The sequence below is a fragment of the Zootoca vivipara genome, chromosome 16, assembly GCF_963506605.1.
Source record: "Zootoca vivipara chromosome 16, rZooViv1.1, whole genome shotgun sequence".
NCBI lineage: Eukaryota > Metazoa > Chordata > Lepidosauria > Squamata > Lacertidae > Zootoca > Zootoca vivipara.
In genome coordinates this window covers 9898893-9926230 of record NC_083291.1, presented here as the reverse complement: position 1 = coordinate 9926230, position 27338 = coordinate 9898893, and positions in this window count along the sequence as shown.

Below are 27338 nucleotides of genomic sequence, written 5' to 3'. Positions count from 1 at the left end.
AGCTCTGTTCACACTTTTCCTGCACTGAAGCACATGCGTCAAAAGACTTATACCCTTTATTTATTTTAATTATTCAAAGAAAGTGACATACGTCCATAAGGACTAGATAGAAGGAGAAAGAAGGTGGCCTCTGGGACGTGTCATTTTGTGATTCGTAGGACTGCGTTGTAGAATGCTGCATGGGTGACAAGCTATCAAAGGCTGCTGTGGAGGCAGCAATGCTTCCGAGTACCAGTTGCTGAAAGCCACAGGAGGAGAGGGGATGTTTTTGTGCTTAAACCCTGATTGCGGGTTTCCCACAATGAGCATCTGGCTGGCCACTGTGAAAGCAGGATGCTGGACTAGAGGGGCCATTGACCTGATCCCAGCAGGTTCCTCTTATATTCTTCCATGACATGACTGCGCCATCTCGCGTTATTGGCCGAGGGAGCCAGCGTACAGCTTCCAGGTCATGTGGCCAGCATGACAAAGCCACTTCTGGCAAACCAGAGCACCACACGGAAGCGGCTTTTACCTTCCCGCTGTAGCGGTATCTATTTATCTACTTGCCCTTTAACGTGCTTTCGAACTGCTAGGTGGGCAGGAGCTGCGACCGAGCAATGGGAGCTCACCCCATCGCGGGGATTCGAACCGCTGACCTTCTGATCGGCAAGCCCTAGGCTCTTTGGTTTAACCCACAGCGCCACCCGCGTCCCCCGGCTGCCTTTGTAAGCAGCAGGCAAATACCGCTGCTTTGCTGTAAAAGAACTCCCTGCTGTGCCAATGTAGCAAGCAGCACAGTGGGAATCTTTGGGTTGCGATAAAAAGCAGAAACATTTTATTAAGCTTGTTTTGCAAGGGAAATCTTGTGTTCCTGAATGCAACTTTGTAGGGTATGACTTGAAAATATTTTATTCTTTGTTGAACTTTGGAAATGATGCATTATTGGAAACCCCTTTGCCTGCCATAAACCCCTAAGCTTGCAGTCCCGCAGGCTGCTGACCCCCAGGGGAAGCTCCCAGGAAGTTTCCCTGTTGAACAATGGTCCTGTGATGGTGATGATGTACAAGTGGCATTGCCCTGTTTACTCAGGCTGACTGATGAATACAACTCACTGGTCCTGTTGATTACCCTTGCTGTTATATGAATGTATCCTGCAAAAGCTACTCGGAATGTCAATGCTTTATGTAAACTTTGTCTGGAAAATGTGCAAATCCTACAATTCACAAGGACTTGACTGACATATTGTAATATTGACTTGTCTGACTTATTGTAACCCCTCCTAAAATGTTACGTATTTTTGATATGTCTCTGAGGACTGTGGTTTTTTTTGTTTTTGTTTTTGCGTTCTTGCTCCCAAATTTAAAACTTTAAAAGGCAGAGCACCTTTTGTCTTGGGGTTCTCCTTTTGCTCAGAGCGAGGGTCAACCTATGTCTTAATATTGCTCAGCCACCCATCCATGTCCTCTTCTAGTAAACTCCGCTTTCAGTTTTCTTATCCCTGCCCATCCTCCACGAAGCAGCCAGTATCCCTATCCCATGCCATCTGAGCATGCTCAGTCCTCATTGGCTTAATTTGGGTTCCCTTTTTTTCAATGCAAATCTTGGCGTTCCTCCAAACCTAATGCACCTGCCATGCATGTGGATGGTACTGTTTGGGCTACACATGATCTGGCACTGAAAGCACAGAGTTTTCTATGAGTATCTGTGATTGTTGTCCCATTTTCTCTGTTGTGGAATGGCAAGCGAAATATGTTTGAGGTGGATGAATGCGCCACAATCACTTGTTTTGTTTTGCATGAAGAAATGTCTGACCCAAAACCCTTATGTAAGAAAAAGCCAAGTTAACAAAGAGAAGGTCAACCATGCTGAATAAAACTATGAAGTGAGCCAAGTTAGACAACTGCTTAGCTATTCAAGTGAACAAAAAACCAACAACACAGCATTAGTTTGGCCTCCTAGAGCTCACAGACTAATGCATTGGATTTAAAATAAACACTAATTGAAGCTTGCTTTACAAATACAAAGGACCACATCATTTACTTTGTCTTTGCAAAGAAGAACCAGGAAGCACAAGGGGTGGGGTGGGGGGGAACAGAAGAAGGAAAAGGCATGTAAGAGTCTTCACTTTCATGTATATAGAATTATGCTGACAGAAGATCACTCCTGTGATTAGGTATTTTCCGTCCTCTGTACCAGAGCCCCGGGTGCCTCCTGAACAGCCTCTCCTGAAGCACAGAGGACCATGAGATAAGGACAGATGCTAGCTCATCTTCCTCCCCGAGCTCAGCAGACAGTGGCACCTTGGTTCTCAAATGCCTTGGTTCTCAAATGCCTTGGTTCTCAAACTCCAAAAACCCAGAAGTAAATGTTCCGGTTTTTGAATGTTTTTCAGAAGCCGAACATCCGATGCGTCTGTCGTCTATTGTTTCCAGGGCACTTGCACCAATCAGAAGCTGTGCCTTGGTTTTTGAACATTTCGGAAGTCAAATGGACTTCTGGAGCAGATTCAGTTTGGTGCTTTTGTTTTTGCTATTTATTTTGCGTTTTTGTTTTTATTTTGGTTAATTTGTTTTTGTGACTGTGTGGAACCCAGTTCAGCTGCTGATTGATTGATTGTGTGACTGCGGAAATGGATAAAGCCCCCCCCCCCAATCCAAATAATGACTATCATCAGAGCAGGTAAGAAGAAGAAAAAAATAATTTAATTTTTAATCATCCAGAATACTGTCTTATTTATTTTATAGTACGGTACATTGATTATTGCTTTGATTTTATGCATCAATGGTCTCGTTAGATAGTAAAATTCATGTTAAATTGCTGTTTGGGGGGTTGTTTTTAAAAGTCGGGAATGGATTAATCCATTTTGCATTATTTTCTATGGGAAAGCACGCCTTGGTTTTGGAACGCTTTGGTTTTAGAACGGACTTCCGGACTTCTGAGAACCAAGGTACCACTGTAGTGGCATTGGAGGGGAAAATTTGGATATTCCAAGATCAAATCAGAAGCCGGGATGGCTTTCATAATTCTGGAACTGTTCCTGGAAAACAGGGACACTTGGAGGGTATGCAATACTTTTATGAATCAGGAATGTGCAATAGAAAGGATGCCTGGGAGGTCTGTTTTGTGCTCTTTGCTAGATCTGCCAGTGGTGCTTGCTTAGAAAATGGCAGGCTTCCATGCCATTCTGCCTCCATGGCACAGCCTCACATATTTACTCCTGTCACGTCAACTTTGCATTGAGTTTCTGTGACTTTTGGTGACAACTGAGCAGAACACAAGCCTGTAATCGCAGTTTTGCCTTCATCATAACTGCCCAGACCCTGCATCCATGAGGTTATTTTTCTTATGGTTACCTCTATGATATGTAGTATTTTCATAACAAAATAAAATGGTTGTCCACAACTGCAAATAGTTATTCCTCCCAGAATCAAATTCAAAAGTGCCTAGCACAATAACCCTTAGCTTTTTTGTCCATAGTTTGACAGGTGTTTTTAATTATCTGCACTTTTCAGAGCAAATACCCACAGAAAATAAGATTAAAAGATTCCCTTCTTTACCACTCCAAAAGGAATGTCATACCAGGAAAACCCCTGTATCTATAAATCTGAAATTTGGCAGAATTCAATCCCCCAGATTAGGTGATGACGCCTGCAAATTGCATACAATTCTGCGAAAATTAAAAAAAAAAATCTTAGAGGTGATCCCTGTTCTAATAAATCAAAGATTTCCACCACAGATAACCTGGGCCTATTTGCCTGTAGTTTGGCAGGGTTTGTCCACTACAGAGGGGACCAACGCCTGCATATTCCATCCACTTCTGCAAAAAGGAAAAGGTTATAGCCACTTTTTTATTTTCCAGTAGTGAATGGAACAGGCCTCCAAATCAGGCAGCCTCTGAAATGCTTGCGACTGAGGTGGGAAGTTTTCCAAAGTAACAAATTGGGGTCTGAACTGAATATGCTGATTAGTTAGTACCCCTTATAAAAATATAACAAATTATTTAATTTGCCAAAATATTTCCTGCCTCTCCCAAATATACTGTATATCCAACCCCCTTCAATTATAAGTACTGAAAGCACAAGGTGAAAACATTCTAGATGGGGGTCACTGAAAGCTTTTGGTCCTTTGAAACTTACAAATGACACAGAGCTGTCATCCAGCCAATGGAATGAAGTTATATTCCAATACAGAGGGAAATCATCCAAAGGTCTTGGCTCTCAATTCTGCTTTCAGAAATGCCTGCAGTGTTATAATTCAGGTATGTGTTGCCTGCATGTTTATAAGAACAAAAAATAAATAAAACAGAAAAAAACAAAATTTGTAACTTTACATTTCTTATCAGATCTGACTGCTTGGAAACAGAGATGGCTGTGCCCAAATGAAAACAAAAAAGCCTTGTGGGTCATTTTAATAGTGCATTGGCAGTACAGCACCAATAGTTCCCTTCTTTGCAGTTTGCAAACCTCCAATCAATATTGCTATACACCCCATAGAAATGATTAGAATATCAAATCTAAGAGAGGCAAGCTCTGATCTCATTGGGGGAAGCTTGTTGCTCACTGATAGAGCAGGGGCTTTGCATGCATGGAAAAGTCAATTGTGCTTTCCCTGGCATTGTGAGGTAAGACTAGGGGAAGGGCTAGCTTAGATAGCTCATTTGGTTAGAGTATACTGCTGAGAACACCCAGGTTGCAGGTTCAATCTCTGTATAGGATAGCTGCATATTCCTATAGCTCTAATTATACAATTCTATGATTCTATTGTTCCTGTCATTTTGATTAATTCTAAATTAATTTTATATACTGTCCTTTATCATAAGATTCCAAGGACAACATTAAAAACACTTTAAATAACTTCAATAATAAAAACATAAAAATTGTACTGACAGACACCCCTAATAGTAAAATAATCATCATAATAGCAGTCCAACCCCCCACACTTTCACAGATTATTGAATAGGCTTAGGCCTGGGTAAAGAGGAATGTTTTTTTTTTTGCCTGACTCCTAAAGACATGTAATGATGGCACCAGGCGAGTCTCTCTGGGGAGAGCATTCCATAATCGGGGAGCCACCACAGAAAAGGCCCATTCTCTTGTTGCCACCCTCCAAACCGCTCTGGGACAAGGGACATAGAGAAGGGCCTCAGTGTTCGGGTTGGTTCATACAGGGAGAGGCAATCCTTAATGTCCTGAGCTGTGACTACATTCCTCTCTAAAACCCTGGAGAGCTGTTGCCAGTCAGTGTAGATAATAGTGGCCTTTGTGAGCCAATGGTCAGACTTCCGAACACTATAAGGATTTCCTGTGCAACCTTCCAATACATATGTTTAAAAACAAGTATGAGATACATGCAACTACCACATGGAATGCATGTTTCACCTCTGCTCCTTGGGCCATATACTCATTTAAGAAAATGTCCTCTTTGGTGATCACTCGTGGCTGAGTAAGATTGTCTTCCGTAAACACGGTTTTAACCGTGAGTCCGTAAGTGACAGTGGAGGCCAATTCTGGATCCACACATCCTTCCACAGTGGGGACATAGGTTTCCAGGCAGGAGTTGATCATAGTCAGGGTTTGCCAAACGTGCCTTGCTCTTAGCACATTTCTCCCTTTCGTTCTGAGTTTGAGCGTCTTCAACATCCATGACCATGGGCGTAGGCAGGGGGGCAGGAGGGGGCAGCTGCCCCCCCCTAGAAGCAAAAAAATTAATGTATTTTACAGACCATAACCAGCACTTTTCCCCTCCAAAAACTGAAGTGGAAAGGGCTTTGCTTTAGCAAGAGCAGCTAAGTCTCCGCTTGCTGGGGGGGGGGGGACACAGCAGTAACAAAAACACATCAAATAAATAAAGGAAAGTGGCTACCAGTAGTTAAGCAGTTAAGACAATGGAGCATATATCCCCAGGCAAGATTCGATAGCTGACCATTTCACCCTATTGTTCTTAAGTGGCAGTTGTTAATGAGCATTCAGGAGCATTAAGAGTTCTGTTGGCGATTTAATGAGGGTGCAGACTCAGAGGATTCAATTTGAATAAGGTGGCTCTGCAAGGCTAAAAAGAAGTGAATAAGAAAGGGGGGGCTGTAGCTTTGACAGACACAGTGATGTTTATAAAAAGCATTGGTGTTCCAGTCTGCCCCTCCTCCTGCATCTGTATACTGTAAATCAGGGGTGGCCACCTCCCAAGAGACTCTGATCTACTCAGAGTTTAAAACTGGGGGTGATCTACCCCCTTTTGGGGGGTTCAGGTCAAAGCTGTTGAGTTTTTTTTAAAGGAAGGGAAGCCCTGTTTTTGGGGGTTTAGGTCAAACTTGTTGAGCTTCTTTTAGGAGGGAGGCCCATTTTTGTTTAGGGCTTCAGGTCATAGTTCAACTTTTTTGAGGGAGGAGGAAAATTTTGGGTGAGCTTTTTTTAGGGGTGCCAGTGACCTACCAGTGATCTACCACAGACATCCAGTGATCTACTGGTAGATCACAATCTACCTGTTGGACGTGCCTGCTGTAAATCAAGCAGAGAGAAAGCTGCTTACAAGGCTCCTGTACATGCAGAGTTCCAGCATCACAGCGTCACCCAGAGGCACCCACAAATATGAGTTATCCCTCTCTCTATTTCTTCCTTCCTTCCCTCCCTCTTCCATCCTTAATAAAATACAGGGGGGGGGGCAGATAAGCCCCACATAGAAAGCCCATCAACATGGGGGGATGACTCTTTCAAATACGGTATTTACCAGTAATTGGGGGGGGGGGAGAGGCACCTAGGCCTCTAGGAGTTGGCTGCTATGCCTAGGAGTAGGACAATTCAAGAAAGCAGAACGATGCATATGGTATGGTAATATATCAATAGAATCGTAGAATTGTAGTCGGAAGGGACCACAAGGGTCATCTAGTCCAACCCGCTGCAATGCAGGATTTTTTTCCTAAGGTGGGGCTTGAACCATGGTTGAAATATTATGCTGATATGCAGCAACGCCTCGGAGCCGTCGTGGCTGCGGCCGTGTCTTGCCCTGCCCTCGCCCGCCCTGCCACCCCCTCTCGCCTGCCCGACCCTCCCGTCCTCTCCAGCCAAGCAGGGTAGCCGCCAACGCTACCAGCCCCAGAAGCACAAGGTAGCCGCTGCTGCCACCGCCACGATGTCATCAGGCCCGTTGGCCCTTTAGCCCCACCCACTTTGTGGCCCCTCCCCTTCTGTGCCTTGGCCCCGCCCCTGAACGACCATGGCTTGCCCCCCCCCCTAGTTTTGATCCTGGCTACGCCCCTGTCCATGACACCTTTGGAAAAGGCCGTTTCCCAACTAGAGCACTCACAGGCCAGTGTCTCCCAGTTGTCAATGTTTATACTACATTTTTAAAGATTTGCCTTGAGAGTGTCTTTAAACCTCTTTTGTTGTCCACCAACATTACACTTTCATTTTTAAATTCGGAATAAAGTAGTTGCTTTGGAAGCCGATAATCAAACATCCGAACAACATGACCAGTCCAACGAAGTTGATGTTGAAGAAGCATTGATTCAACACTGGTGATCTTTGCTTCTTCCAATACACTGACATTAGTTTGCCTGCCTTCCCAATTGATATGTAATTTTTTCAGAGACACTGTTGATGGAATCTTTCAAGGAGTTGGAGATGGCGTTATAAGTGGTCCATTTTTTCACAAGCATACAGTAAACAAGCATTTCGGTTTCCCTGCAAACACTCTGCACTTCAATTGGGAGAAAGCTGCACTTGCAGAACTCAGGTGATGCTGGATTTCGGCATCCATATCGGCCCTTGTGGAAAGATAGCTGCCCAGGTAGGAGAAGTGATCAACATAAGAAAATGTGCAACCCTGATGGGAAGGAAGCTGGTGCAGAATCATGTGCTGTAAAGGGGTCTGTGAATGTGGGTGACAGACCAAGAGAGGGAGCACAATTACAGAAAAATCTAACTTTTAATATTTGGTTATGCGATGAATTGAACGTCTTCTGTTTCCATTGTCTCTAAATCCTCCGGCCTTGTATAGCTCAAGGGCTAGGGAAGGTGTACAGCACACTTCTTACCAGCCACCAAGAGTATAGCTTAATGATTTTAAATTCACGCATTGCAGTCCAACTGTCCCCAAGAGTCTTGGATTGCCTTACTTTTGCTTTTGTAATGAGAATATAGTGACACATTTTCATTATTAGATCAAAGGAGCAGGGCATTACATGCAACTACTCGCAAATGAAAATATCAAAATTGGCTGGGGTATATGCTTTCATTCTAATCAAATATCATTCTCTCTTTCTCCCTTTTTCTTCTTCCAGAAATCAATAAAGGAAACCAAAGAAAGGAGACAGAGTGTCTGAAATTAATCCAGCTAGTGAAATCAGACTTAAAGTAGGTTCATTTAGGCACGGTTGGCTGGAATAACTGAAACATGGATTTTTATAATTAGAATGCCTTTTGGAAATATATGCCTAATTGATAAAACACTTTTTTAAAAAAAAAATATTGAACTTAGCTGGTTTCAGGGTAGAGTAAATCTATGTACTTAACTCTGCTTCATTCTGAATGTATTAGTAGTTGAGGTTTTGTCTCTTGAGATTGATGGAAGTATTCCTCAGTATCTTTAGATGGCTGCCTTTGAGGTAGTATGATACAAAGTCAATTGGGGGCATATAATTAGATTAGTACTTATTACCATAATCATAGGCTGTGACACATCACATGAACTCCTCATTAGCGAGTAGCAAGGAGCAAATTGGTGAGATCACCAGTGTCGATAAAAGTTAATCAGTCTTCATGTATTCACACACCAATGCCTCTTCCCCTCTTTTTCATGTACTCAAAAGTAAAATACTTACCCCAAAGATAAAAGCTGGATGTTGTAGGCAGTTGCTTGCATCTGCTAATGTGCAACAAAGTTAAAATGAGAACTCTTTGTTATCATTTGATTCTGTAAATAAATCTACTATATATGTATGTATGTATGCATGCATGTAGGTAGATCCATGTAGGTAGATGGTGACAGCAGTCATGAAATTAAAAGACGCCTGCTTCTTGGGAGAAAAGTGATGACAAACCTAGACAGCATCTTAAAAAGCAGAGACATCACCTTGCTGGCAAAGGTTTAGTTAAAGTATGGTTTTCCCAGTAGTGATACATGGAAATGAGAGCTGGACCATAAAGAAGGCTGATCGCCAAAGAATTGATGCTTTTGAATTATGGTGCTGGAGGAGACTCTTGAGAGTCCCATGGACTGCAAGAAGATCAAACCTATTCATTCTGAAGGAAATCAGCCCTGAGTGCTCACTGGAAGGATAAATCCTGAAGCTGAGGCTCCAATACTTTGGCCACCTCATGAGAAGAGAAGACTCCCTGGAAAAGACCCTGATGTTGGGAAAGATGGAGGGCACAAGGAGAAGGGGATGACAGAGGACGAGATGGTTGGACAGTGTTCTCAAAACTACCAACATGGGTTTGACCAAACTGCGGGAGGCAGTGGAAGACAGGAATGCCTGGCATGCTCTAATCCATGGGGTCATGAAGAGTCGGACACAACTAAATCACTAAACAACAACAAATGCATGTTGTTGGCTTGCATAAAGAGTAGGGAGCTTGTGGCCCTCCAAATGTTGTAGGTCTCCAACTCCCATCATCTCCAGCGAGCAGTCAGAGATAATGGGAGTTGTAGCCCATTGGCAAGTTCTCTATCACTGACTTGAATAAACTGTTTGTGGAGACTCCAAAATGAAGTCCTTTACAAAACTTTATTCACTCCTAAGTGATGATTTACCTAATTGGGAGCAACTTCAAGGAAAATACTATTCAGCAGAGCAGGGCACTGTGTCTTCATTGGGTACATTTTGAAGACAATGTGTAACCAAGAGAACAATGCCAACACAACAACAACCTTCATGCAATGCTAGCTTCTAGGAAACGCATTCAGAGTGGTGTGGGGTTGTTCTGCTGTACTTGCTAAAGAGTATTCAACTCTGCATTTTCTCCAACAATTAAAGTAATATGGCTATTAAAATCTTCCCCTTTGAATTATTTGTAGGTAAGTGTAAAAAATTATTTTACTTTTGACAATGAGGGTTGACCAATAGCGTTATCGTAACGCCACCCCAGAGTCTGGAATCCAAGTCCTCTAATTCCTCTTCCCCAGTTCTGAACTGCCCCACTTCTCTGGCTAATGAACTTTAGCAGTGGGGCCAAGGAAGGACCTGCAGTTCTAAATACCATGTTCTAAATATTTATTTTAAAATGTTTATCTAAGACATTTGAACTCCAGCTTTCTTACAACTGCATGTTCCCAAGGAAGCTAACATTTGGTCAATAATAACAGTATCCAGTGGTTCCCCCCCCCCGAGTGTACTTATGGGTTTCCAAGGCGCCTCCCCTCTCCATGTTAAAAGTGTGGCACTTACTGTAACGACTTCATGGTGAGTACCAGCACCTTTTCTTCTAATCATCGGTCACACCACCCTAAAACTTCATCTGGTCTTGAGAAGATGAAGAGTAATAGGGAGTGGATTGAATGTATAGTAATAAGGAAGGGGCATCAGAAGGTACTAGAAGAGTGAAAGGTGACAGTTAAGAAGCTTGGTAACCCATTGAACAGAACAGGATTTCCCAAACTTGGGTCTCCAGCTGTTTATGGACTACAACTCCCACCATCCCTAGCTAGCAGGACCAGTGGCCAGGGGTGATGGGAACTGTAGTGCAAAAACAGACTGGGAAACCCTGGAACAGAACAATAGATTTGGACCAAGGAAGCCTGGCTTCAAATTTCAACCCACTCGTGGCAATACTGGTTGAAAACAGATCATAGCTACTGCTCCATTTAACTATCTCTGGCGCCATCAGCGATTTACATATTTCAGGTTGTGGTAAGGGTGATTATCAGGAAATCGTCAAATCCTTTGCATACTAAGCTCACTTTCAGATAACCAGTTTTGGGGGCATTCATTCTGATTTGTTTGTGTGGACATTAAATGCCACTGTGTCGAGCAAATGTTACCCCGCACTTCCCAGTGCATTGTCCCATTGCTTTCACAAAATTAAAAATAAAACAAAATTCAATTTTGGAGGGAAGTTGGTTTGCTGCACAAGAGCTGCAAGTCCACTTTAATTGTGCAACCTGAACTTGCCATTATGTGACTGGATCTGACCTGAAAATAGTATCAGCCTGGAAGCACCCTAAAAACGTTAGTAGGAGGATCCGTTTGCTATTGAAATATTTTTGCCCAGTGCACTTTTTTTTGGCACTATTCAAAGGCAAACAGGCAAAGTGGGATAAAGCTCAAGGAGGCGTTGCTAGTTAAAACAAAAGCCAAAGCCTTTGCACTACCACCATTGCACAACAAGCATCTCAGACTTTTAATAAATTAAAAGTCCCCCATGGGTGGCTGCAGTGAGCTGCCAAGCCCAAGCCCTGCTGCTTTACTCAGCTAGTCTCTTATTGTTCTGCTCAATGAAAATCATTTAAAAAAGCCCCACAACTATAAAAGCCCCACAACAGCATTGCAAAAATGCTGGGCTGAAACATAATATAAGAGAACATTTACCCTGTGGGGGATCACTAAAAACTGAAGAAGATAATAACTGCTCAGCGACTCTGAAATAATTTACTCATACAAGGATCTTCATTAAAATAACATTAAGGGGTATTTTCAATGTGGTGCGCTGGGATTTAAGCTGCTTGATTCCTTGTAATATTAACAGTGAGGTGTAAAAGCAAACAAATTCACAGTTCAGGCATCACTCTGTTCTGCCCAGTTACTTCTGCTAATATGTGTGATCAATGCATAAAAACCAAGGGGGCACATAAAGAGTCCTTCGGTTCTTAACTATATGTTCTTAACTAAATGCTGAGTGTGACCCAGTTAGGGCTCATCTAGACTTCCTTTGGTTTTTACCCTTTTCAAGCACAGGTTTAAGCGGAGGTTGAATGGCCATCTGTCATGGGTGCCTTAGCTGAGATTCCTACATCGCAGGGGGTTGGACTAAATGACCCTTGAGGTCCCATCACACGCTACAATTCCATGATTCTAGGTTGTGCTTTAAAACTCTGTGTCCCAAGCGTTTTATTTTGCCCCGGAGCTTTCCCTGGGAAAACCCACATTTTACCACTGAATTAGAGCCAATGGAAATTCATGGAAAATTTGATTGCCATTTGCTCCTATTCAGCAGTAAAACGTGGCTTATCCCAGGGAAAGTTCCAGGGCAAAATAAACCCCAATCTGCTCAGACGTGGAGCTTTAAAGTTCAGACCTCTACCTAGAAACATGGCACAAAAAAGGAAGTCTGGATGATCCCTTTGTCTCAGTCTACCTATCTTAGTCTACCTATCATAGGCTTCCCCATCTCCTGCCAGTGTAACCATGGCCATTGTAGTTCAAAACATCCCAAGGGCACTTGGCTGGGGAAGGTTGACTTATCACATCCAGCACAAAGCACAGTGGAGTGTGAGTGGATCATAGCATCACCCTTGGTTTTGCTTTCTTTCATTTCTTCTCATTTTGAATTGTTGATGGGTTTGCATGATCTCTTGAGTTGATGGCAACTCACTTCTTTCAAGCGCTGAAAGGATGAATCTATTTTCACAGCCAGTTACCTAAGAAAATGCACCCTAGGCTCACTTTAACTTCTGGTATTACTATATATTCAAAGGTAAGATTAAGGACAGTTGGAAAATAGTCAATAAGATGATAGTACAGCCCAATGCCTTCATTTCTTTGATCCTATTGTTTAACTAACAGCAATACTGTGATATCAAATTTGACAGAGAAATAAAGCAATCTCTGAATGAACCAAGGTTAGTGGTGGTTGTAATTATGTTCCGGCCAGAGGCAGCCTTATCAAGGCTGATAAGATAAGAATGATCAAGAGCACAATCCATTGGGACTTCTCCTGGGGAAGTCAGTGTGAAATGAACAAGAGTTGTGCAAAAGCATTAGCATGAGTCACAGGAGTGTGTGAACCAGGAATGCCAACTTGACCCCTCAACTGTGGGTACCTGGGGCCATGGGTATCACCAAAATTTGTGGGTGCCCAGCCTGTTCATGGGGGATTCTGTGGGTGCTCAGGCACCCAGTGCCCCAAGGAGTTGACACCTATGGGTGAACCAAATTTGTATTTGTATGAAAATAGGGGTGGGGAAAAATAAAGATGTAATAATTTTACGAAGTGTGAAGAAGCTCTGCATTTAGTGGTTATATCTTTCCTTGCTGTCTGTGAATGCAGGAACCTCTGACCTAGATTGAGAGCCAGTGGATTTGGAAACAATTCATAAAAGGTTATTTTTATGGTGCTTCTTAGGGGGCCAAATGAAAAACCTTCTACAGAGTAAGGGTGAGGAAGGTCTGCTGAGAACCTTGGCTGTTAATGAGGATTTCCACGTTGCGCTTAGATGTCCCTAGAGTCTCTCTCAAAGCACAGGAGACCTAAAGTCAGCTAGCCTTGCTTTCATTCTTGCCCAATGGCTTTTTACCCAGGCAAGCACAAAGGGACTTTAATTGGTTAAGACATAAAAATTGGGAGGAAATCAAAAAGAGAGAGTATGCAGAGAAACAAAAGAAAGCGGAGGGCACAAGATGAGAAGTATTAGAAGCACCATGTATCTGAGAAATGCCTAAATTATCAGATAGAAAACCTGTGAGCAGTACCTCATGAACAAAGAATTTAGTGCTGCACAATGAAGACTGTCTTGGAAAAAGTAATCTTTGAATTCTTTCACTGTTGTTTTGGCTTTTAAATGAAAGCTGCTGGGCATTCCCACTTCCAGAAATCATTCAAAATGGCTACTCCCTTTCATTCTGATGGTGCACAACTCATTCGATTGCGGGTTCCGCCTGAAAAGAGGGTTGCCATTTTCTGTTATATTTATTAATTGATATATTTCTATAGCACCCTTCACACACACACAAGAAATGCTCATTTGGTATTTGCAAGAAAATAAGGCTATGCAAAACACGATTCATAATAAACGAGAACAGTAGCAAATTTCATAAAATACATAATTGACATAATTAGCAACGTCACGACTTAAAAATGGTATTGCCCATCAGCCTGCAAAAGCTAGTGGCGCTGTAAGAAATGCAAGAAACTTGGACTCAAATAACTACATGGCATTCATCTGCTACTGAGCTACATCAGGGATCAGCAACCTCTAGCCACACGCCATATTTGTGGCCCGCCATGCCTCTCCCTCTGGCCCTTGAAACTGCCCCAAGCCACACTCTCTCTCTTCCCAGGCTGCAGCCTTCCAAGAGTGTCTTTGCCTGGCTGCAATGTGTCCTTATACTCTGATCATGTCCCTTGTTTGTCTGGATGGAGCTGCTGCTTGGAAACTGCTTCAGGGAGGAAGATTCAGTAGCCATGGACCATGCTTTTAAAAGGGAGGATTCTCAATGTGTGTGTAGTGTTAACGGAGAAATCTGAGGGCTCCGTTGGACAAAAAAAAAACAAGGACACCAGGAATACCAGAGCAAAACAGCAGCCAGTAGGCTTGGGCTTTATTGAAGACTGTCGCAACAGGACTCCCACCTGCCACCAGGTGAAACAAGATGGAAGCCCCATACAAAAGAGAACCCAAACTTTTATTAGCTGCTAATCCCCATGTTACACCCCCCAAAACTACATCACTAATGCAACATGGTTACATCATGAAAGGGGAGGTCTGGTGGCAGTAATCTGAGCATCCTGGACCCTGCCCCATGCCTCCCCTTGCCCTCCACCACCCACCCATCAAGTGAAACAAAAGAGATATTTACACCAAGTTAATCACACCCTTTTGTCCTCATCTGGGTTTGTTATTTCTGGAATGGCTACTCAGGTATCTGGTTGCTAGGGATTATTACTCAGGCAGAGGGGCTGCTGAATAACTGAGCTCACATGTCTATATGAATTTCTGAAGTTTTCCCAGTGAGCCAGTACATAGAGACATTTATCAGTGAATAGTTACATTTGGTATTGTGCAGCAGAGGCCCTTTGAATAGATAGGGAGAAACCGTGATGAAGTGTTTCGTGAGAGCAAATCACAAAAGTCACAAAAGTGATTGTGCTGATTTTGGTGGTGGGGTGCATGTGCATGGTATCTGTTGGAGGGGCAACCCCCCCCACCACCACCACCTATGCATAAATTCCTGAAACAGTAGAAACTGCCCTACTGTACAAAGGTAAAGGTAAAGGTAAAGGGACCCCTGACCATTAGGTCCAGTCGTGACCGACTCTGGGGTTGCGCGCTCATCTCGCATTATTGGCCGAGGGAGCCGGCGTATAGCTTCCAGGTCATGTGGCCAGCATGACAAAGCTGCTTCTGGCAAACCAGAGCAGCACACGGAAACGCCGTTTACCTTCCCGCTGTAGCGGTTCCTATTTATCTACTTGCATTTTGACGTGCTTTCGAACTGCTAGGTTGGCAGGAGCTGGGACCAAGCAACGGGAGCTCACCCCGTCACAGGGATTCGAACCGCCGACCTTCTGATCAGCAAGCCCTAGGCTCAGTGGTTTAACCACAGCGCCACCTGGGTCCCACTGTACAAAGGTAACATTTACATTAGTTGCTCCACCCACTTTTGCTTCTGTCTCCGCCCACAACTGACATGGCCCTCCAAGGAGCACCCAGAAGGGAATGTGCTGCTGAAAGATGTTCTTGACCCCTAGGCAACATCCACTATATCCATAGCTGCCAAGTTATCCCTTTTTTAAAGGGATTTTCCCTTATGCTGAATAGGCTTCCTCGCGAAAAAAGGGAAAACTTGGCAGCTATGACTATATTCTCGCTTGAGTGTGCATTCTTGCAAGCCCTTCATGGTGCTTGGAAGTCCCAATGATCATCACCAGATGTCACTGTGATTCCTGGGCAGTCCTACCCACCTGTGAAAATTGGCCCACAGGCAGTAGCAAGGGTGAGGAACTGGCCTGCTGGCTAGATCAAATTCCCAAACCATGCATTACGGAATAGAGAGGCTTTGGGAATTTGTCCCCCCACCCCTTCAAATTCCACTAATGAACTGTTCGGATCCACACTTCCTAGATAAATATGTGGGACTGAAACCTAGTGAACCTATCGCTTTTACACTTCTGACACAGTTCTTAGCTCTTACATATTCAAAATACGTTTAGAATTTTACATTTTGAGGGGGAATGTGCTTAGAAATGTGTATTTTTTGAAGAAATATATTTAAATCCAAATTTACTCCAGTTCTTTTAAAAATGGCATAATGCAGAAATGGGATGGAATAATTTTATGGGTGACCAATTATGAAAAAGGCACGGTCCAGAAATAGACTGATTCACCCATCTGTTATGGAATGTAAGAAATTGCCCTGTACTTACCGCAGTAGCCTCCCTCGTACTGTGTAGGTTTGGAGAGTCCCTTCTTCCTAATACATGGAGATTGGGAGATCAGTTCATCATTAGACACGCTTTCCAGAATTAGCATGTGCATCTTAACTTCTGCCCTTTGTGATATGCACTACCTGGTCTCCTACCTTATCATAGGTGCCAACTTCCTGGGGCTCTGGGTGCCTGAGCACCCACAAATTTGTAGGGCCAAGCCAGCACTCCTGTACTTTATGATTGCCAGGCTTGCCAGTGGGCCGTTTAACCCAAGAAAGCCTCTTATTGGCTTCTGTCATGCTTCAAAAACAGTGTTGTAGCAGAGGTAGGTATAACACATTCTCCTGCCTCTCCAGTCCAGGCATCCCCAAACGTCGGCCCTCCAGATCTTTTGGACTACAATTCCCATCATGCCTGACCACTGGTCCTGTTAGCTAGGGATCATGGGAGTTGTAGGCCAAAACATCTGGAGGGCCACAGTTTGGGGATGTCTGCTCCAGTCCCTCTTTCCTGCCCTGGTTGTATTGTCAGCAAGGGAGGTGAAAGGGCCCAGGGAAGTCTGCAGCCACATGAAATCATTTCTCTGCTGTTTGCAGGCAGGCAGACTGCGCATGTTGGTGCGTAGAGGCCACTGCTAGCACATTGCACATCACTTTAGTGCACCTCCTTCTTTACTTTGGAAATGCAAGCCACATCTCTCAACATATACTTCAGATCTTAAAATTGCACTTGTGCCCTCAGCCCCCCAGGAAAAGGTGAAAGGTAGAGGCAGTTCTTTTTTTTTTAACTCATTGCTCACAAGTTTCTATTTATATGTGCCATACATAAGTTTCAGTGAACTTTCTTTTTATTATTTAAGTCGTCTGTTAAAAAAATAAATAAATCCTGGGAATCATACAAGAAGCGCTGGTGCCTTAACCCGCTATTGAAGTCAATGGGATTTGAAAGCATGAAATGAAAATACCGACAGCCAAACCTCTATTGTATTCCCACTCACAGTCACACCTACGATACCAGGAGACAGAAATGAGAAAAGGAAGCTCCGAGTATAAAGCATTTATTGTACTTTCTTTCACATTTAAAAGCAGTGTAAAAGACGGTACTCTACCGCTGCTGCCTGATTGACACAATAAGTGTTTCATTTTAATTGGCACTTCTGCGATTTATCACTGTATCGTGTTGCGAGCACCCCACTAGGCCATTTGTAAGTGAATAGCGGGCTATTGCACATTTGACAATACTTGAGGACTTGTAATGATAGCTTTTGCATAGGAGAGAGATACCTGCTAGGAGAGTTCGTATCACCATTTGATCCAATTAATGAATTAGGCTAAATTGTGTCATTCCCCTCCGAGAAGGAATACAGACATGGAGTTTCGAAATGGTCCCGGGTGCCATTATGCTGTCATGCTTCCTTGTTCTAAGATGGTATGAACAATAGCATATTAGGGACTAAACTGAGAAGTGAGTGCGGCAGTCTTGTCCCATCAAAAATAATTGCCTTGACCATTTCAGCTCATTCCTTTCACTATAACCAGAGAAGAACATGCAGTCTATGCCACTGTAATCATACCTTAGGCAAACAATGAACCTTTTCACATCTTGCTTGTAGGTTAAGCAAGTCGTCTCTTGATACTGAAGACTTAAAAAAAAAAATCTATAGTGAAGTTATTTCACTGTCACATGCGGTTCCCTCAATAAAAACCAGATTGCATTTCCACTTAAAATTGGTTCAGCCCAAAGGTGGGAACTAACTGAAAAATGCATCGAAACAATTGCGTGTTCTCACGTGTCTTAATTTTTATTTCACATTAAACGGGCAACAAGTCAAAATACTCCCTTAGCATGGATGAATATCTCCACTTTGATAGTGGTTTTAAGATTTTGGTGAGGGAGGAGGGGGAGCACTTCTGTTAAAAAGGCTGTGTATGCGTTGCTAGAATGAGACACCAAAAAAAAAAAAATAGCAATTTTTCTTCCAACTTCATGATCCATACATTTTGATCTTGGCATTTTGATCTGGCCCAGACACATTCTTTTCAACTCCTACACTTCATATTGCATGTTTTACTTTAGCAGCTTTAAGTCTCCGTGCCGTCTGTCTTTATCAACACCTAGTTGAATAGATATGTGGTTGATGTGTGTATGTATATATATATATATATATATATATATATATATATATATATATATATATATGTTTAACGTTTAATCTAACTTTTTATCCTTATAAATAATGCCTTGCATTATGTGAACAAAATGATGTCTACTTTCCTTTTACTATGTCACACACACACATACACACACTGAGTTTTCTTGACAGCTGTGCCATTTTCAGAGAGTAGGATAGAAATAATGATCTCACTAGAAGTTCCACATTATTCAATATATACATGGTTAAAAAGTGTACAATTTTTATATAAAATTATTCAGCACCTGCAAGGAAATCTGAAACCACTTAAAATACTGCTGACAATATTGTTGTAATCGGGGGGCATTTCAAGGTTGCCTCTTCTGTGGACATCTTTTTTGTTTTGCTTTTTCTACTGGTAAGCTATTCTGTCAAGAATCGGAGATTTAATGAAAAATAAACCTTCAAAATGGAGTCTTGCCAAAGAAGCTGATATAAAAATCTCTTAGAATGAAGAGAAGAGCAGGAACAGCTTTCGCCAAATACACCTTTGTCATTTCCCTCTCCGGAAAGTATGTAAGTAGTATATGCTCATACATGCTAAGCTATTAGGATATCAAATCCGTTAGACTCTATCAAGGGTTTCTTAGAACGATGGCATAGCCTTAATATATTCTGAAACAAGGCTTGTTACACATTCACAACATCAAAAGCGTTTATAGTGTGGGTGGCGGGAGAATTTGAGCTGTATCATATGGTGGCAAAATGACAAAATGTCACAGAGAGGGAGAACTTTCACACTAGTCCTTTTCTCTGCTTGTCGCTTTTCACAGGGCAACCACATAGCATCACTGTTTGCTGAGCAAGCTTGCCATGTTTTCTTTTCCCCCAGAAACTTACTGAAATATGCTCAACAGGAAATGTGATCTAACCATCACAAAGGAGTTGAAGAAACATTTTCCACCACTGGCCCAATATCCTCCTGACTTACTCAGAAAAGCAGATGATCTATGATATGTCATGCTGTGTGCATTAGGCTGTGTGCATTTGTTTCCCCAGCAACACGTGATTGGCGGATTTGATTAGATTATCAGAAGCTGCAGAACTGTGAGTTGAACAGGATTTTTTCCCTTTGCAAAGTAAACTCAACAACTTTGAGCTGATCCTTTAAAAAGGGGGGCTTTCCCCCTTTCCTCCTCAGAAAACTAAGTGCATCTTATGGAGCGAAAAATACAGTGCCTAGGTATGTGCAACGTCACCCCTAGCATGGGTATGATGTAATTATTGTTGAAGAAACAATCAAGCGCCTAAGTATACCAAACACCACAATTCTATGTGCTGTTATGCAGAGTACATTTTATGATACATTATTAATGTTGCAAGGAAAACATAGATTTAAGAAAACGAGCACTGTGTATATATCAATTTCTCCCCTCCTTATGGGTGTTTCTTTCTATCTCCCTATGGTTTCTTCTAGTTATATATGTGCATTTCTGTGATATTTCTAATTTTTGCACCATCTGTAATCTCATGCATTTGAATGCCTTCGTGGTAAATTGCATTTTCATGAGCAGAACACAGAGTGACAAGCCAAACCAACTCTGTTATCTGAATATATTTTTTATTTGGGATCTGCATTTTCTGCAAATATATCCTGATTCCTAAACTGAACCACTTCAGAAACATTTGGGAAGTGGGAAGGGCTGAAGCTCAGTGGTAGAGCATCTGCATTTCACACAGAAGGTCCCAGGTTCAATCCATTGACAGATAGGGCTGAGAGAGCTAGATGAATCAATGGCTTGTCTTAGTATATGGCAGCTTCCTATGTTCCCATGACTTTCTATGTTCCTATCCATCTAATCCAAATCTGACTGCTTCCAAAGCAATTTAGAGAGACTCTCCATTTGTACACGTGCAACTGCCAACACACACACACACACACACACACACACACACACACACACACACTTTTTTGGCCCTGGAAGGGGGCAGAATGGAACAGAGCGGAGGTAGAAAGGGGCAGAGGGGCAGGGGCAGAACAGGGTGGGGTGCGCTTATGGGTGCCCCACTGATGTGCACATTGCCTCCAAACAGAACCCCCACACAAACGGGGAGTTGCCTGTAGGGTGTCTGCACGAATTGGTACATTTTCCTTTAAGCTCTCCATATATATGAAAACACCAGGGTAGGAGGGTTGTGTGTGTGTGTGTGGAGAGAGAGAGAGAGAGAGAGAGAGAGAGAGAGAGAGAGAGAGAGAGAGAGAGAGAGAGAGAGAGAGAGATTGGGTGCATATTTGTGAATGACAGCTCTAGTTTCCAACCAGGGATTAACTTCACCAGTACTTTTCACTTCCAACCGCACCGCTTTTTGCAGGAATGAAAATGGAACTTATCGGAGGCTGTTCCTGTACTTTCATTGCTCCAGCTTCAGGGAGCCATCTGTTGCTGTTCTTTGAAGGTTTTGTGACAAACAGAAGAGGCATAGGCACAATTAATCTTGTGCTGCAGTTTTCTCTCCGCTATTAAATAAAACCTTTAACCTTTGCCTAATCAGTGGGTTGATTGTCCCCATATCTTCTTAAGAAAGAACCATTGACCTTTGGCAAGACACAGAGGACGGGACACCCCTTCCTATGGAGGGTGATGTCTGTCAGCAACAAATAATAGGCAGACAGAGAGAGACATGTCCAGAGGACATAGCTGATGGTGTGAAAGAGAACTGATCTTCTTAGTTTTGCTCTTAATATAAAGCTCAGTTTTATATTACAGAGAGAGAAGCTCTGAGGGCAAGTATGATTTTATGGCTGCACCATCAAGCACTACTCTGTGTCTGTATTACAGTCAAAGAATGGTGAACACAATGACTTGACCACAAGAGGATGGGAAATACCTTTAATGCCTCCCCATGCGCTATACCAGGGTGGTGAATCTGCAGCACATGGACCAGATCAGACCCACCAAGCAATTCAAAGTGTCCTGTCAAGCCCCCAGCAAGACTGATCACTCAAAAAGGCACCTCTGCCTGATCTTGCAGAACCACTTCTTCTTTTTCTTGTGCACAGCCATTTCTAGCAGATTGAACTGTTCTGCAAAAATGATGGAGAGCTCCTTCCTGTTGATGAGTACCTCCAACCTGCTAGCTGTGACACAAGAGGATGAAGAGGTGGCTTTGCAAAGTATCTTCCTCCTCTTTGTTGAACGGTGCTAGAAAGATAGGGTCATCCTTGTTAATATGTACCACTATATGGACTCTTCCTCTATCTGCAATGACCACTTGGGAAAAATCTGTTGCTCTGACCCGTTCTGTTATTCAACATAACCACTTATTACATTGCATTTGAGCTTTCTTCTTCTTCTTCTCCATTACATTCTGACTAATACGGATTGCAGATGAAGGGAATACCTTCCATCATCATAAGAACATAAGAACTTGCTGGATCAGGCCAATAGCCCATCTCATCCAGCATCCTGTTCTGACAGTGATGAACCAGAAACCTGTGAGATTTCTGCAAAGCAAGACCTGAGCACAAGAGCAATCTCCCCTTCTGCATTTTTTTTTTTTTTGGAGCAAGGTGGTTGGTTGGGGGGGGGGCGGAACTGAATCATGCATTTTCAATTAGAGAGATGCTCAGAGCAGATGTTGCAGGGATTGCTTCCTTTGGTGAACAGTTACTAAACTTTGGATATGCCTTCAATTTGCTCTCTCCATTTGCCCTTTCCATTTGGCCTCTCCTGGCTAAATTCAAACCCACATGGAGGATCTGCTTTGAAACTTGCCAGCCCCAGCCATTCAAAGTGAATCCAGCATGTGGCAAATGTAAAATGTTTTCTGCTTAAAATCTAGAGCTAGACATAATGCATCAGGTGCACGTTAGAAGTAGTTGCAATGTGGTGTTGCATGGAAAGCCTTATATTGCACTGTTGCCATCAGTTGACCTTCTCCCATAGTATGCCAGATACACCTGCTGTTTCAGCCATCATGTTCCACGCAGAAGTGATTGAATGGACACTTTCTGATACATATTACCTGCTTTTCAACTTGAGAGGTCAAAGATCAAACCCTTTGCTTCTTCATGCCAAACGAAGAAATAAAAAGGTCTTCTGCCCAGATTTGTGCGGAGAAAAGTAGAAGTGTGCATGCACACGAAAGTTCATACCAATGACAAACTTAGTTGGTCTCTAAGGTGCTACTGGAAGGATTTTTATTTTATTTTATAAGAATAAAGAAAGGATACCTGCCTACAACTGAATTCCTACTTTTAGGATTTGAAGGAGGTATTAATTTGGGATCTTTCATGAAGTTTTTCATATAGTGGCTTAAAAGATTTTGCACACTGAGAAAAAAAAGAGGAAGGAATAAGGAGCTAGACATTTCTCTCCCATTAGAAACTTTGTAGTAAGTAATCATTCTAAGATTAGTATACAAAGTATTTAATTATTTATAGTAAAATGTTACATGGGTAGTCTCTATTTCAACATATTTCAGGTTTATCAGATTCCAGAGGGCTGGCCAAGTTAAGTCTTTTGCTTCAAAAAAATAAAAAAAAATAAAAAATGAAGAGTCCCTGAATAACCCACAGCTTTTTTTTTCATTGAATGCAATCAAATTCATCAGGTGCATGAAGCAGTGTGCTAAATTGCAGGTGTCTATATTAGGGCGGGTGTTGTAAACTGTGAGGTCAGTAGAAAATGAAACATAGAAAAATGATCAATTACCTTACCAACAGTAGCCATTGACATACAAAGTGTAGCTGATACCATGTCACTAGTAAATTGATTAAGATATGCGGTGTGGTTCGAGAACACTGTCCAACCATCTCATCCTCTATCGTCCCCTTCTCCTTGTGCCCTCCATCTTTCCCAACATCAGGGTCATTACCAGGGAGTCTTCTCTTCTCATGAGGTGGCCAAAGTATTGGAGCCTCAGCTTCACGATCTGTCCTTCCAGTGAACACTCAGGGCTGATTTCCTTCAGAATGGATAGGTTTGATCTTCTTGCAGTCCATGGGACTCTCAAGAGTCTCCTCCAGCACCATAATTCAAAAACATCAATTCTTCGGCAATCAGCCTTCTTTATGGTCCAGCTCTCACTTCCTTATATCACTACTGGGTAAACCATAGCTTTAACTATACAGACCTTTGTTGGCAAGGTGATGTCTCTGCTTTTTAAGATGTTGTCTAGGTTTGTCATTGCTTTTCTCCCAAGAAGCAGGCGTCTTTTAATTTCGTGACTGCTGTCACCATCTGCAGTGATCAAGGAGCCCAAGAAAGTAATATCTCTCACTGCCTCCATTTCTTCCCCTTCCATTTGACAGGAGGAGATGGGACCAGTGGCCATGATCTTGGTTTTTTTTTTTATGTTGAGCTTCAGACCATATTTTGCGCTCTCCTCTTTCACCCTCATTAAAAGGTTCTTTAATTCCTCCTCACTTTCTGCCATCAAGGTGGTGTCATCTGCATATCTGAGGTTGTTGATATTTCTTCCAGCAATCTTAATTCCGGTTTGGGATTAATCCAGTCCAGCCTTTCACATGATGAATTCTGCATATAAGTTAAATAAGCAGGGAGACAATATACAACCTTGTCGTACTCCTTTCCCAATTTTGAACCAGTCAGTTGTTCCATATCCAGTTCTAACTGTAGCTTCTTGTCCCACATAGAGATTTCTCAGGAGACAGATTAAAAAAGTTGCTATGGTAACCTTAAAATCAGTTGCAGTTGCAGGATACTCTCAGGATAGCGCAAGTGATTAAGTGTATGCAGGGCTGTCTTTAGCAGATGCGACGTTGAGGTGCAAATATCTGCCCAGCCCCCCCCCCCAAATTACCACTGATAATAGTGAGGGGGCGAAGCCATTGGGGGGGCACAACTCTACCCCATGCAAGTGTGTGAGAGCAATCCCCGCAGAGGCTTGGGAGGGAAGCTGCACCCTGCCAACCATATGGCTGGCAGGTACGCAGCTTCCCTCCCAAGCCTCCTTGGGAAGAGAGCAATCCCCGCAGAGGCTTGGGTTCAGGTGGATAGGGGTGGCAGGATGCCTAGCCATCCCTATGCGTTGGGTATTCCTTTAAGAAGGAATCCACAGACTCATGATTGGTCTTCCCTGTGAGGGGTTTGGGTGGAGGCCTAGCAGACCCCCTGCTTTCCACTGTCCCAGGTGTTCACCCAAGGCTGATTTATGGTTGGTGCCCAGAGTCAGCGCTGCCTGCAAGGTTGCAGGGAGCTAGTCGAACCAGAGCCTATGCAACCACTCACTTGATTGTAATCAATAAAGTTGTGGCCTAAATTCTGCCAAAAACCAAACCACAAATTTGAGTCTTGTCTGAATTTATTTCTGGGGGTGGTTAACGGTCTCCACATGCAACTTCCAAGAATTAAACAAATGGAGAAGCTTTTTTAAAAGAATAAAACAGGCATGTAGTATTCACTCAAAATATGATGTTTGTTCAACTTTACACAAATTTATGTTCAGCAGGCAATAAAAACAGAATTGCCAGAAAAATTCTTTGCATTTCTTACAAACTATTTCAGTTAGACCCAGTTGCATTATAAAGGTTGTTATTGCTGGACAGGTTAATTGTCTCTTTTCATTCTGATGGATAGAAGGTAATTTTATTTTTAATGTATGGTCAAACTTGTAGCTTTTTATGCAAGACAAGGGAAGACCATACGATGCTGTGGACTTGGTAATGATTTTCCACTGTGTTTCAAGAGCTAAAAGCTGGAACATTTATATCTTGGAACAGGTTTTAAGGTGTTAGCATTTAAATTCAAATACATGAAATATTGTGTTTACAAAGACTATACTTTGGGGTAAACCTGAATGTCTTGGTAGTTAGGTTTATGTTTTTCATGAGTTTCTTTTGCCTTGAGGAACCAATTATATGGCCAAAAAGGGGGGGGGGGACATTTGAACTTAATGTGGGATTCCCACTACAGTACCGTATTTAGTAGCTAAAGTGCATTGCAGAAGCCAGAGAACAGATTATTTGGTCTCTTAAATAGTTCCCCGAGGCACTAAAAAATGACCATGACAACACAAATACAGATAAATAAACACCAGCACAGATAGCAAGCACTTTACATGTTTCATCCTTGCATTCATATTTATTCAAAAATGTTACTAAACCATCACTGATTACAAGCTCTGCTTGATTTTACTGTCCTCAGAAACAGTACTTGGTTATATTAGGCCTTTTCCGATGCTGTGTCTAGGTTATACACATACACATGACGACTTTGAGTATTTCCAAGGACCTTGGGGAATAATAGCCCTAGTGTGATAGCAGGGATCTCCAAGTAACTCACAATACTCTGAGGCTTATGGGAAAACAATTGCTTGCGCTTCTCCCAGGAATTTATCCAAACTGAACTAGTGGGACCAACCTAAGTTGTCATCCAATATTTACTTGGGAGTGAACCCCATTTAACTCGGGGGGAAGTACTTCCTAGTAGATGTGCATAGGGTTGTGCTGTCATTTTAAGTATGTTGTTTAACAGCATATAAGTGGCATAGCAACATCACCTTGTCCTCCTCAGCTGCAATCAACTGCTTCATCTGCAGAAGAAATCAGCAGCAGCCTTCCCGTCTTCCACCTGGGCTGTCTACTGCCCCCCACTATTCCCAGCTGCACTGTGGGGAGCTGTCTTATGACTGGTGATATGCTGTTATTGCTTATTGTGTTCAGACCCTTCAATATGAAGAGAATTTGCAACAGTTGGCACTATTTTTGAGTGAATTGGAGAACGTCAGATTTTTAGTGAAATTGCAACCGCACGGGTTAGGGATTTTTTTTTCAAAAAAAGGTTTTTCCGCTGGTTAAAGTGTCGAGGGCTAATTGCTTTGTATATGATAAAAACCCTTCTGTTTTTGGATCGCCAAACCTTTTAGGGGAGAATTTGCAGCAATTTGGCACCATTTTTGAGAGATTTGGATAACTTCAGAATTTTGGTGACATTCTGACCTGGGTCTGACCTGTGTCAGGGATTTTTTTTTTTAATGTTTTTCTGCAGATTAAGTTTTCGAGGCCTGATTTTTTTGCCTCCCCTGATACAATTGGCAGTACTGCCAATTGTATCAGGGGAGGCAAAAAAATCAGGCCTCCACAACTTAACCTGCGGAAAAAACATTTTTTTTGAAAAAAACATCCCTGACCCAGGTCAGACATGGGTCAGAATGTCACCAAAAATCTGAAGATATCCAATTCAGTCAAAAATGGTGCCAAAGTGTTGCAAATCCTCCACTGATACATTTGGCGGTGGAAGCAGAAGTGTTTTTATCATAGGCAAAAAAATCAGGCCTCGACAACTTAACTTGCGGAAAAAACATTTTTTTTGAAAAAAATCCCTGGCCTGCCGGTCAGAATTTCAGCAAAAAACCTGAAGTTATCCAATTCAGTCAAAAATGATGCCAAACTGTTGCAAATCCGCCCCTGATATGTTTGGTGGTGGAAACAGAAGGCTGTTTCCAAAGGCGAAAAATTCAGGCCTCGAAAACTTAACCTGCGGAAAAACATTTTTTTGGAAAAAATCCCTGACCTGCCAGGATTAAGTTGTCGAGACCTGTTTTGGGGGGTTTTTTTTGCCTATGATAAAAACCCGTCTGTTTCCACCGCCAAACGTATCAGGGGAGGATTTGCAACAGTTTGGCACCATTTTTGACTGAATTGGATAACTTCAGATTTTTGGTGACATTCTGACCTGGGTCTGACCCAGGTCAGGGATTTTTTTTTTTATAAAAAAAAATCCTTTTCCCCCAGGATAAGTTGTTGAGGCCTGATTTTTTTGCCTTTGATAAAAACCCGTCTGTCTCATCCGCCAAACCTTTCAGGGGAGATTTTGCAGCAGTTTGGCACTATTTTTGAGTGAATTCCATAACGTCAGATTTTTAGTGAAATTGTGACTGCGCGGGTTAGGGATTTTTTCAAA